This window comes from Peromyscus eremicus, chromosome 8a (genome assembly GCF_949786415.1).
Source record: "Peromyscus eremicus chromosome 8a, PerEre_H2_v1, whole genome shotgun sequence".
NCBI lineage: Eukaryota > Metazoa > Chordata > Mammalia > Rodentia > Cricetidae > Peromyscus > Peromyscus eremicus.
The window spans coordinates 70,780,243-70,793,481 of record NC_081423.1 but is presented as its reverse complement, the minus strand read 5'-3'; positions in this window follow the sequence as shown (position 1 = coordinate 70,793,481).

Sequence of the window (13,239 nt, the reverse complement as noted above, 5' to 3'; positions counted from 1 at the left end):
ATCGCTAATCAATCATGACATCCTTTCAGCTCTTTCTCATGATATCTTCACATAGGTTATACTAGTTGGTCATTTCAATTTGATACTCTCTGTTTTAGCAGCACGATTTCTGGCTCTAGTAGTTTATATAGAAATAAGTCATCTTGCCGGGCGGTGGTGGCTCACGCCTTTAATCCCAGCACTCGGGAGGCAGAGCCAGGCGGATCTCTGTGAGTTCGAGGCCAGCCTGGACTACCAAGTGAGTTCGAGGCCAGCCTGGATTACCAAGTGAGTCCCAGGAAAGGCGCAAAGCTACACAGAGAAACCCTGTCTCGAAAAAAAAAAAAAAGAAATAGGTCATCTTAATAATTAAAAAATAGTTGTGTGTGCATGTCCTCTAGTTTTAGAATAAGGTGGTATAGCCTTACTTCCTTTCTCCTCTCTATTTACTGTAACTAACACCCTGCAAATTATTCCACAGGAAATAATAAAAAGACTCTGAGCTGGTGTGGTGATACCTGTCTATAATCTTAGCATTCCAGAGGCTGAGGCAGGAGATTTGAGGCCAGCCTGGGCTACACAGTGAGACTGCTATTTCCAACTTGGACAATCGGCCCTAGAATGACAACAATAATGACACATGGCTGTGGTGATCCACACCTCTAGTCCCAGTACTGGCTCTGTGAAGGCATGAGGATGTGGAGTTTGAGGTCAGCTTTGTCTACACAGTGAGTGTGAGGCCAACCTGAGCAACATGAGACCTAGTGAGACTGTAGAGGTGGCTGTGTGGTTAGAGCACTTGCTGCTCTCCTAGAGGACCTGAGTTCAGTTCCCAGCACCATGTCAGAAAGTTCATAGCTATCTGTAACTCCTGTTCCAGGGGACCTCACGCTCCCTTTGGACTACGAACAGAGACAAATTAAAATGTCAAGAAAATACTCTGAAAGCTAGAAAAAAAGAACACTGTCTGGGGCACCCCAGAATTTGAAGAATGACCATGCAGTGAGTTCCTCATACCCTCGGATTGAACTGGGTGCAGAGGAGGCCTGCAGCCTGATACCTTCAACAGAGATGTACAAAAAGAAGCCAAGAAATGCCTGCTTTCTCTTTTCAGAGACCAAGGGCCAGGGAAATCCAATGCAGACTGGCAGAGAGCCCCAATCCCTGCCTCACACATCAAGCCCTCAAGAGCCCTAGCCAAACCCACCCCGCTCCTCAGTCCAGGCTGTGGACGGTCTCAACTTTCTTGGGGGCAGTGGAACACTGTCTGTTTCCTCTCACCCTTGGCTCTTCACCAAGGAGACCCAGGCATGGTGGCTTCTGCTTCTCTAGGAGGTTGCTTAGCAACATCAGGCAGCCAGAAAAAAAACTTTGGTGCTCTGAAGACAGCACCAGCAGGAAGGGAGTGGGAAGTTCACATGCACTGGATGAATAAAGTGGACCAGAGGAGCATGGGAAGGACTCAGGACCAAGCTGTCACTGGAACAGAATCCTAAGCAGACCCGAATGTATGTGCTAAACCTAAGCAGGGTAACCACCAGCTAGAGTAAAGATTTGGACAGTATCAAAGTCTCTAGAATGTTCAGTAACACCAAGAACCAGGAAAGCCACACTTGGAGTGAGAAAAGGCAGTCAACTGATGCCAGTACCCACAGGAATCAGACGGAATTAGCCCGTAAGGCTTTTATGCAGTGTTGGGGAGATAGCTCAGTCAGTAGAGAGCTTACCCTGCAATCACAAAGACCTGGCTTCGATCCCCAGAACCCATAAAAAAAAAAAAACAAAAAACAAGCTGAGTGCCAGGTGTGGTGGTTCACTCCTTTAATCCCAGCACCTGGACGGCAGAGGCAAGTGGATCTCAAGGCCAGGCTGGTCTACAAAGCAAGTTCCAGGACAACCAGAGCTGTTACACAGAGAAATCTTGTCCTGAAAAACAAAACAAACAAACAAAAACTTGGCCTGTTGGCATGGACTTGTAATCTCAGAGCTGGGGAGGCAGAGGTAGGTAGATGCCTGGAGCTTGTCGCCAGCCAAAGTGACCTACTTTGTATGTCCAAAACTAAAGCATATGTTTGGCTTTCTGGAGGAATGACACATGAGAGAGGCTGTCCTCTGTCCTCTACATACATCAGTCCCATATGCCACCCTGGTTCCACTCCATTTCAGGAATGCAGCATGGGAACTGAAACACCCCGTCTCTTGGTCCTGCATCTCCAAGTTAGCCAGCAAAAAATGCTCTGTCTCTCTAGACTCTAGGAACCTGCAAGTCCTGTAGTCATCATTTTCTCCAAGCCCCACCAGCATCTCTACCCTGGTTCCAGCCCTTCTGTGGAGTTTGCTAGTGATTGCTGTTGATGGTTGATTAGTTTTTATCTGCTTCTTTAAATGTGAACCACAGTATAGGGAGCACATGACTCTCCCAGCATAAATCTGATTGTGTAGACACAAAGCTTCTATTGTTCTCTTGAGAGGGGAAAGTAGTTCTGGGTTTGGTTTTTTTTTTAAACAGGAAAAAAAATAGTATTATTGTCTCCATCATGGGAACGTCTCCAGAGTTCTTCATAGCTCCTCCTCTCCAGAACTAACTGATTTCTCCAGACTGCCATTAGTTCTTGCCTAGATGACAAATACCCACCTGACCTTCTGACTCCAGTATTGTCCCTCTTTAACCCTTACCCGTATTGAAGCCAAAATGATCTTCCAAAAGTTGTGATATGAAGATCCTTAAAATCTTTTTGTCAACTAAAGAACGGGTACATGATCCAGTTCAGGCTAGTGAGGTGTGAGAAAAGGCTTGCCAGAACTTTAGAGAAAGTTATTGTTTCCTTTGAGAGATTCTTGTCTTTTCCTGAACTCCATAGTCTGCCTTCTTGCTCCCAAGGGAAGTGTGGGTTCGAAGCTTGAGGCTTGGAGAAGACAAAGCCAAAAGAACTGCAAGGTCCAGGAGCCCAGAACCACTGAATGAAGTCTACTCTCAGACCTGATCTATGAACCTCCCAATCTGTCTATGAACCTCCCGATCTGTCTATGAACCTCCCAATCTGTCTATGAACCTCCTGATCTGTCTATGAACCTCCCAATCTGTCTATGAACCTCCCAATCTATCTATGCACCTTCTGATCTGTCTGTGAACCTCCATGAGTTTTGGTGTTTTTAAATTTCAGATGTTCAAGTCTGTGGGACAAATGTGGATTGTACAGTAATCTGAACAGACTGCACAGTATGGAAATGCATACTCAAAACAGTTAAGATAATATATTTTTATTGTGTGTATTTTATTACAGCTAGGAAACTTTTATAACAATAGCAATAAAACTCAGGAAGGAACCACTAACGGCTATCACTAAGACTCTTCCAGAAAGAGGCATACATAGCTTCACACTGGCCTGTGCCTTTGCAAAAATAAAGACTAAACTGTATCTTGGTAAAGAGAGGTTCTACGTGCAATTTTAAAAACTGGATGAAGTGGAGTAATACGGCTCTGCTATCTTACCTAACTTTAAAGAGTTCTCATTTTTGTCTAAGGGTCAAGTTCATGAGTGAATTCACTGTAAGAAAAAAGCTCAGGCTGGACATGATGCTACACTCCTGTGATCCTAACACTCAAGAGGTGGAGGTGTGAAGACTACAAGTTCCAGGCCAGCCTGGGCTACTAGTAGGGCCCTATCTGGAAAAAAAAAAAAAAAAAAAAAAAAAAAGGAAAGGAGAGGAAGGGGTGAGGAGCAGAAGAAAGAGGAAAGAGGAAGGGAAGAAGGAAGGAGGGAACCTGGGCAAGCTTAATTCTTGCTTAGATGACAGCATGTTCCTGCCTGACCTTTCTGGCTCCGGTACTGTCCCCTCAACTCTTACCAGGAAGGGTGGATCTGATAATTAAAGGCGGCTTTCCAGTGATGAAGTAAGTTGCCAGTAAAGTGGTGAGTTCCTCACCTCAGGAAGAGTTCAGACAGTGCCTTGGTGACTGAACTTAGATCACATTTAGCGTGATCAGATCCTGTCTAAGAATCTTGTCAGGATGCAGCTTTTGGTTCAGTAGGTCTCAGATTCTGATCTATAAGTACCTCCCAGAAGAGTCCATTGCTGCAGGCCCTGAGGAACATGGACATTGTAGGGAATTCCACAATGGCAGAAAGCTCAGCCAGGTTGGGAATTTCCAAACATGCCTGTGTGTTAGAATCCCTCAGATGATTATGAGAAATCAAAGTTCTCAGCTCCAAGGCCAGAGATTTGAATTCTACCGATTAGAAGCAGGTCCCGGGCACTTGTGTTCCGAACAAACCTGCTGCTGAGCCAGACCCAGCCTTTGAAAGCCACTGAACCACAGGCCTCCTAAACATTTCTCAAGCTCCAAGTTTAATTTCGGAAGAATCTGACACACATCCCATGGGACAAAACCCCGGGCTACTGACCTATGTTCCGAGAAACAGCACCAGGGTCAAAACGTTTCGGTGTTGTGTGACTCTGAGCTCATTCTTTTCAAAGACTTGAGCATTTTCTAGATAGGATTTATACTGTACTCTCAAAATAGCTTTATTAACGATGTTAAGATCCATCAGCCCAATGGTTCAATGTAATTTTTTTTTTTTTTTTTTTTGAGACAGGGTTTCTCTGTGTAGCTTTGCGCCTTTCCTGGAACTCACTTGGTAGCCCAGGCCGGCCTCGAACTCACAGAGATCCTCCTGGCTCTGCCTCCCGAGTGCTGGGATTAAAGGCGTGCACCACCACCGCCCGGCTGTCAATGTAATTTTGTTAAAAAGTACTTCTGGGGAATGGGGAGATGGTTCAGTAGATAAAATGCTTGATATTTAATCATAAAGACCTGAATATGGATCCCCAGCACCCACAAAGAAAAAAAAAAAAAAAGCAGGTGTTGGCAGCACACACCTGTAACCCTAGCACTGGGTAGGGGCCAGGACAAGGCAGATCTCTGGGGCTGGCTGTCCATCAATGAGTAAGAAACGCTCTCAAAAAAACAAGGTGGAGAATTATAGAGGAAGACAGTTTTGATGCACATGGCTTCTACATGTATATGCACACACATGTGCATGCATACACAAATACACTCATATATGTGCATGCATACATGAAATAAAATAAACAGATAATGTTAAAAGAAGACTTGGGAGATGGCTGCACAGATAAAAACAGTAAGTTCAAATCCCCAGAACCCATGTAAAAAGCTGAGCACAGCACAATCATGTGTGTCTACAACTGAAGCCCTGGGGGATGGGGGAAATAGGCAGAGACCAGAGGATTACAGGGTTAGCTGGCCACCAGCCTAACTCAAGAGTTTGGTGAGGCACCCTGTCCCAAGGTAACATGGCTCACAGTGCTGGAGCAGGACACCTGAAGTCCTCCTCTGGCCTCTAGGCACACGTAGGCATGGGCGAGCACATGAAGGACTTCCACATTGGACTTCTTGGAGAGTTTTACACACACACACACACACACACACACACACACACACACACACACACAAAACACATGAACACACACACAATTCAAGGAAATCTGGGGTGGTATAACACACTGAAAACAGCTCCCAAGCAGGAATTATTTAAAGTGATCTTGAAAGAGCCACAGTCTCTTACTCATGGAGCAGCTATGAAAAGAAAATTCCAGATGCCTTTATATGAGGGTTTAAAGAAGTGGTTCTCAACCTTCCTAATGCTGTGGCCCTTCAATACAATTCCTCATGTTGGGGTGGCTTCCAACCATAAAATTATCTTCATTGCTACTTCATAACTGTAATTTAGCTACTATTATGAATCATAATGTAAATATTTGATATGCAGGATATCTGATATGTGGACTCTGTGAATGTGGCCTCTGTGAAAGGGTTATTCAACACCTCCTCCCAGAGGTCACGACTCACAGGTTGAGAACTGCTGGTTTAGAGGTATGTGTATATGTGCATAGGTTGAGAACTGTTGGTTTAGAGGGTATGTGTCTATGTGCATAGGTTGAGAACTGCTGTGATAGAGGGTATGTGTCTATGTGCATAGGTTGAGAACTGCTGGTTTAGAGGGTATGTGTCTATGTGCATAGGTTGAGAACTGTTGGTTTAGAGGTTATGTGTCTATGTGCATGTATAGGTCCCAAGTTTGGAGATCTATGGTGGGTGTCTTCCTTAATCACATTCTACCTGATGTTTTGAGGCAGGGTCTCTCACTGAACTTGAAGCCCACCACTTCAACTAGACTGGCTGGCCTTTGAGCCCCAGGGATCCTTCTGCTTCTGCCTCCCTAGATCACAGGCAACAGACACGTGCTGTTGTACCTAGCTTTTAGATGGATGGTGGGGACTTAACTCAGGACTCATGCTGTGTGCCAAGCATTTTATCAACTGAGCTATCTCCTCAGTCCTGTAGACTTTTAATACTTCAGAATCACAGGCAATTCTTGTTTTTCATACCCACTCATCACCATTTAATCTACAATGGTTAATCTTTACCGTCAATCAAATTTAGAATCACCTAGGAGACACACTTTTGGGAGTCTCTATGAGGGTGTTTCGGGAGGTTTAGGTAAGGAGAGAAGATCCACTCTGGATATGGGTGGTATCAATCCAGGGACAGGGGGCCTGGACTGAACAAAAAAGCCAAAAAAGAGAAAGAGCTCCCATCTCTCCGCCTCCTTGACTCATATATGTGCATGCATACATGAAATAAAATAAACAGTGCGATGCGATCTCCTGTTCCTGCTGCCACAGCTGGAGCTGCTGCTGTCCCCACCAGTCCTTTGCCACCTTGATGAATTATACCTTCAGACCAAGAGCCAAAAGAAGCTTCCTCGAGCTTTTGTCAGAACATTAAGAAATGTAACTAATACAGAAGGGCTTGTGGAGGCCGACGGGGGCCACATTCTAGATCTTGGGGCTAGAAGTGGGACTTGGATTGTACGCCACAGCAGGAGTCAGGAGAAGAGTCATTGGGATTAGTAAAATGTGGTGTCTATTGATGGCTACAGTAGCCTGGGGTAGAAGCAAACATGTGGAGAGGCCTGTATGATGTAGCCCGGCTGGTGGGCAGTGGCCAAAGTGAAGGAAACAGGTGTATTCAAGTTGGCCGCATCTGTTCATCTGGCTGTACCCCATCAAGCCTGGGTGAGGCGCACCTCCCCCCAGCACACAAAGGTGTCGCTCCTACCTCATACGCTCCCTTTCCTATCGACCTACTGGAACCCACCTTCCATCCTTACCTCAAACACCCCTTGATCAGAGCAGTCTCCCCATGCTGACTCTATTGGGCCCCTCATTATCTGTCCTCAGATTTTGTGTGCCCTCCCCCAACATGCATTATTTATTCATCCGATGTTTTAAAAGTTATCACCAACTTTAATCTCCATGTAGGCAGAATCCCTGTCCATTCTGAGATAGCTTAGAACTCAAGTACACGGTACCTGGTAGGTACTAGTTCAACCAGCGACCTTCCTAAGAGGAGAATTTGAACTCAATTTACCCCCGCCCCTCGGGCCATCCAAACGATCTTTCAATGTATAGTTGTTAGAGCTGTGTGAAGCTGAATTAAGGTATCTGGAGTGACGGTGACTATAAGGTGCGCTGAGATTCAGGAGAAAGGTCCCAGGGTTTGGACAGGGGAAGGAAACAGCGGGGTATCAACTCCTGGCCCTCATGCGTAGCTCAGGGTGGACCTTCCCAAGTGATCAGCAAGAAGGAAAAGACGGCATGGGAGGAAAGATGGTTTCAGAGGTGAGGCCGGGGCTGAGGACCGGGCTGCACTTCATTCTGAAGACCTCACCAACGCTGGAGCAGCCAGGTCCACAGGGACCAGGGACCTGTCTGGGCCACCTGCTGCTCTGGGTTTCCTATCTACAGACTGAGATAAACAAACCAAACCAAACCAAAAATCCCAGAAGTGTCTTCTGGGGGAGATAGGAAGGTCTGATTTTCTTCTCCATTAGGCAATGGGCTGCCCCCACTATTCACCAGGACGGAAAGGACACCCAGCAGCAGAAGCAGAGTAGGGGAGGGGGAAAGGGAGAGGGAGGGAGGGAGGAAAAAGGGGAGGGAGAGGGAGGGAGAGGGGGAGAGGGAGGTGGAGAGAGACACAAAAACAGAGGAGGGAGGGAGAGGGAGGGAAGAGGAAAAGGGAAGAAGGAGAGAGAGAGAGAGAGAGAGAGAGAGAGAGAGAGAGAGAGAGAGAGAGAGAGAATTTCATTTCTACCTCCTCTGTCCATGGCATGCAACCCAGCTATGGGGACAGGGGGTTGAAGTCACTTCAGTTTCTAGTTTCAGCTGATTCAGGCCTTCATCAAGATGGTGGATGGAAATCCAAATGTAGTATCTCAAGGACCAGCTCTCCCTGAAGTATCTGCTCAACTCCCACGACCCAGAAACCGCCTTGATAAAAATCTCTTACATGTCATCACGCTGCACGGGTCTGCAGGAGTGCGCCAGCTGATCGCCACAGCGCTGTGGGAGGCAGGCCCTGGTTATTATTATCCCTCACCAGAGGAGGAAGGCAAGGGCCAGAGATGAAGAGAGTCCCAGGGCTTCCACCGCGGGGGAGCGCTGCCCCGTGAGACCTTTCTCTGGTCCCATTCCGAGCTTACCCTCAGTGACCCAAGCTGCCCAAGGTGGCTGTTTGTCCTCCCCAGGAGAACACGGAGCCTGGGCTAACGGTGGCTTGTGGTCCCCAAACACCGGAGGTCCCTAAACATCAGCTTTAACTTGATAAGAAGAAAAGAGTTAGTGTCCATGTCAAAACAGACACGTTCTCAAAAAGGTCAAAAAGTATAAAAATTTGAAGTTAAAATTTTAGTCACTAATTCCGAAACAATATTGGTTTACGAACTGTGAGAAACGTACCACGTTAATGGAAGATGTTGATGACAGTGGAAACCAGCTGTGAGGGTGGAGGTGCTATTTTTAAAAAGAACGCGGTAGGTCTATAACAAGGCCAGAGCATTTTGTTTTTCTTTTTAAAAATATGAGCTACTGAGCCAGGTATGAACACAGGCCTGTCATCGCAGCTCTGGAGAGGTTGAGGCAGGGGGATCTTGGGTTTGGAGACAGTCTAAGCTACCTAATAAAAACCCTATTTCACAAAAAGTAAGGGTTTCTTTGAAGCTGTATGCCCTACTACTTGTTCCTCCCCACAGATACGAATCTTTATCCTGCGGCGAACTGTGTGTGGAAGATGAGAATCTGAGGAAGTCCGGGATCTCAGCCTTCTGCGATGGCACCTGGCCATTGTCCTATGGGTCAGTGGCTAAAGCCCTTGCTGTTCATTCGGGGGATCTGGGTTCCATTTCCATCACTGACGTCCTCAGGTGGCTCACAACTGTCTATAGCTCCAGCTCTGGGGGATCCGATGCTTCTGTCCTCTGCAGGCACCTGCACTCACACGCACATACCCACCCCATACAGACACACATGCATGAAATTAAATTCACCAGACACTGTAAAAAAGCTGCTCTCCCCATCTCAGTTCCACATCTGTAAAAACTGCTTGCTACAGGGGTTGGAGAGATGGCTCCCCAGTTAAGAGCACTGGTTGCTCTTGCAGAGGACCCGGGTAGGGTTCCCAGCACCTACATGATGGCTCACATCATCCTTAACCCCAGTTTGAGGGAGTCAATGCCCTCTTCTGGACTCCTTGGCCACTAGGCATGAAAATGCACACATACATACATGCAGGGAAAACACTTCTACGCATGAAGTAAAATAAATAAATGTAAATAAAATGTTTGTCCAGGCATGTGGTCAGGGCAACTAAATCCCCCAATGACAGAAGGACCCGACTACCACTGTCATTCTGTTGCCACTGTAAAAACTGTGGCTTGGGCTGTCTATCTGAAGTGCTAACTCAGTCTGGGCCTACTGTCATACTAAACCCGAGTTTTCCAACTCTGAGTGGTCCTTGGTTTCTCGCTGATTTCCATAACAACGTGAGAGGTTTCCCTGAGACTGGAGTTACAGATGGTTGTGAGCTGTCATGTGGGTGCTCGGAACCTGGGTCCTCTAGAAGAGCAGCTGGCACTTTTAACCACTAGGCCATCGTTACGGGGCGAGGGGCGGGGCATTTTTGGAAAGCATTGCTCCTGCTGTATGCCTTGCAGAGTAGAAGGGTGTGCATTGGTACATGCTTGCAGTGTTTGTTAAGAGAACGGAAGAGGAAACGGTAAAGATGCCCTGCCTCACGTCTGTCCTCTCAGCCCTGAGAAGAGGAAGAGACAAATAGCCACTTAGCTCTCCACAGCTTCCCACTGGAATAGAAGGAATTCCAGTCCCAACCTCACCTCGTTCCAGCTTCCACCACAACCTTCCAGGGCATCTATTATCCTGATGTGCTCCACAACATCTGGGTGGAGCTCCAGGAAGAAATGCGAGAGAACTCGGCCATTTGCAATAAGACCCAGTGAGCACACAGTGTGGAGCCCAGAGGATGTATGTCACCATCATGTTTTAGTCATCACAGGAGAAGGAGGAGGAGGAGGCCTTCTCAGGGATGTCCATTCCAGGTCTCCAGCCTCCATCTGACACAGAGACTTAAGAGTGAAAGGCGTAAAACTGGGAGCCCGCTACTTCAGCTGCTTCTGAAAGAGGAGGGGGCTTTCGGGAACCAGGCACTGAAGGGAGAGCAGGAACTGGTGTGGGGTAGATAAGCTTGCCGTGAGGCTCCCAGATCCCCAACTTTCTGACCCCATTCTGAGCTCACAAGTCAGGGATAATACTACTCATGACAGCCGGGCTTGCTCTGAATCTGTCTAGCTTGTAATAGGCTATGTGGATCCTAAGACAGGGAAAAAGGCAGATCAAAGGAGACCACAGTTATCATAGACGCTAGCTACACTCTAAATCACCACGCTCTTTCAGTCAAGCTAGGACATGGATCCCTGGGACAGTGTGAGAACTGACAGCCAAGACCGGAGTAAGTAGGCTAAGCCAGCAAGATACTTTTTATATTAGTGTCATCCTGATCATCAAAGCAAATATTATGGATTGCCCAACATAACAGAGAGCTTCTGCAGAGTTTCTGATCTAGTTTGGGTGACAGGAAAGATGCATGAAGAAATAAGAGGGCTAGGGATGGAGCTCAGTTAGTTGGTACAGTGCTCGTCTATCATGCATGAAGCCCTGAGGTCCATCCTCAGCACTGTGTAAGCCAGACATGGCGGTGCATGCCTGTAATTCCAGCACTGAATAAGCAGAGGCAGGGGGATCAAAAGTTCAAGGTCATCCTCTGGAACAAAGCAAGTTCAGGGCCAGTCTGGGGTGATGGGGATGAGGTCATGAGCATAGGCATGGAGTGTGGCCGAGGGAAAGGTGTGGAAGCAGAAACCATGCTGTGGGTTCAGCTGGATCAGTTCAGCTGGAAGAGTTTGGGTGAAGGAATGCTGAATGGCAGGTTAGAGATGCAGGAGCGTAAGTGGTACAGGATCTTCCTAACACCCGAGCTTTGTCTTATGGATGGCAGTGGGCTGGTCAAAATGTCAGGGTAGAGCAAGGGTGGGGTGGAGGGACGGCTGTGGCAGGGAGCTCAGTGAGGCGGGGGTACCCTTGAAGATGATTCAGGGCAGCAGCAGAACGTGGGGAAAGTGAAGAGGAAGCCACAGGAGCAAGAGATTCTGACAAACGGACAGCACTTGGTAACTAGCGAGGTGTGAGGAAGGTAGGCAGGGAAAAGGAGAAGGATGAGGGCCCAGGTTCCAACGGGAGTATCTGCAAAAACCATGTTCCTTATAAATTTGCCCTGTCAACAAGACTTCTCCCTTTCTCCTGTTTCCGGCTGTCCTCAGGACAAGGGAAAATGGTGGCGTTGAACAGAACCGTCTCCTACCAGATATCCCAGCTGATCCAATACTGGTGACAAGAACCAGATGATATGTGACTGGGACAGCCTTGCTCAATGGAGCGGAGGCAAGCTGGAGCTGGAACCTCCTACAGTGGGTAGTTTGTGACAAAATTCTAGCCTTTGGTACCCAAGAAAACCACCACAATCATTTAGTGTGTCCACTCCCCTCTACAGATAAGGGAACCTAGGCGTCTCAGTAGAGTAATTTCTCCAAAGTCACATGGCCAGAGTAGCAAGCTAGGACTAGAAGTCGACTTGCTGTCTTAATAATCTAGTACTCCTTATTTTTCTACTGGTTACTTAGTGGTGGGTGGGATGTGCATGCATATGTCTGCTTGAGACATGCACCCACCACCCACCTCCCAGCCCACTTTAGACAAGATCTCATTTAACCCAGGCTGACCCTATTTATCCTAGGCTGACCTCAAACTCCCTAGCTGAGGGTGAACTTCAACTTCCTGATCTTGTTGCTAGAATCTCAAGTGTGCATCACTGTGCTCCATGTGTGGTACTGAGGATCTAACCTAGGACTTTGTGCACTCTAGGCAAGCATTCTTCCAACTGTGCCATCCTCATCCCAGAAATGAGGCGTGTCTTGAAACACCGTCTCTATGGAGTTGCCGTAAGATATATTTTAATGATTTCCCAGAGAATAGCTATAGCAATAATAAAATTGTGTGTGTGTGTGTGTGTGTGTGTGTGTGTGTGTGTGTGTGTGTTTGTCTGTTTGCTTAAGATCCTGTATTTATATATTACTTTTGATGGTTGACTCACGGCTTCATTTCTACCTGGACCGTCTTAGAGTTTATTCAGGGTAAATTACCTTTGTCGCATGCTGAGATTGGCCATTTCCCCAGCCACTTCTCTGCATTGCCCTGAGAAGACATGGAACAGATCTGACACCTTTTTCATTTGAAGTAAACTTATTAAAAATTATAATTTGTAAGCTGGCTGGGGTGAGGGAGGAACAGAAGAAAGAGAAAACAGGAAGCACATAATATTAAAAGCTTGGTAAATATTTAAGCAGAAGTGAGAGGCAGAACATGGATAAGAAGGGGCAGGTGTTTTGTGAATACAGAACAGGAAGAAACTGAATTCTGCTCACTACCAGGGTAGTTCTCAGGAATTCCCCGTGCCCTGCTCAATAGGCTGGTCCCAGTAAGGCCTTGAACGACACATGAACGACTCTTCAGTCTCAACAGGCTGTAACTAACTGGAAAAGCTCATTGGTACTGGGTTTTCTGATCAAAACTCTCATGCTGTGTTTATGCCAGTCTCAGAGGCCATTATACAGCTCATCAATGTCCATTGCACAGCTTAAAATAATCACACGTCAAAAAGTACCGAGAAGACAATAGTCTCTTCTTATCTCCAGGGAAACACACAATCCATTTCGGACATTGCTTTTCCTTGCTCACAAATTCCTCCTCTGAAGGAGGCCATCT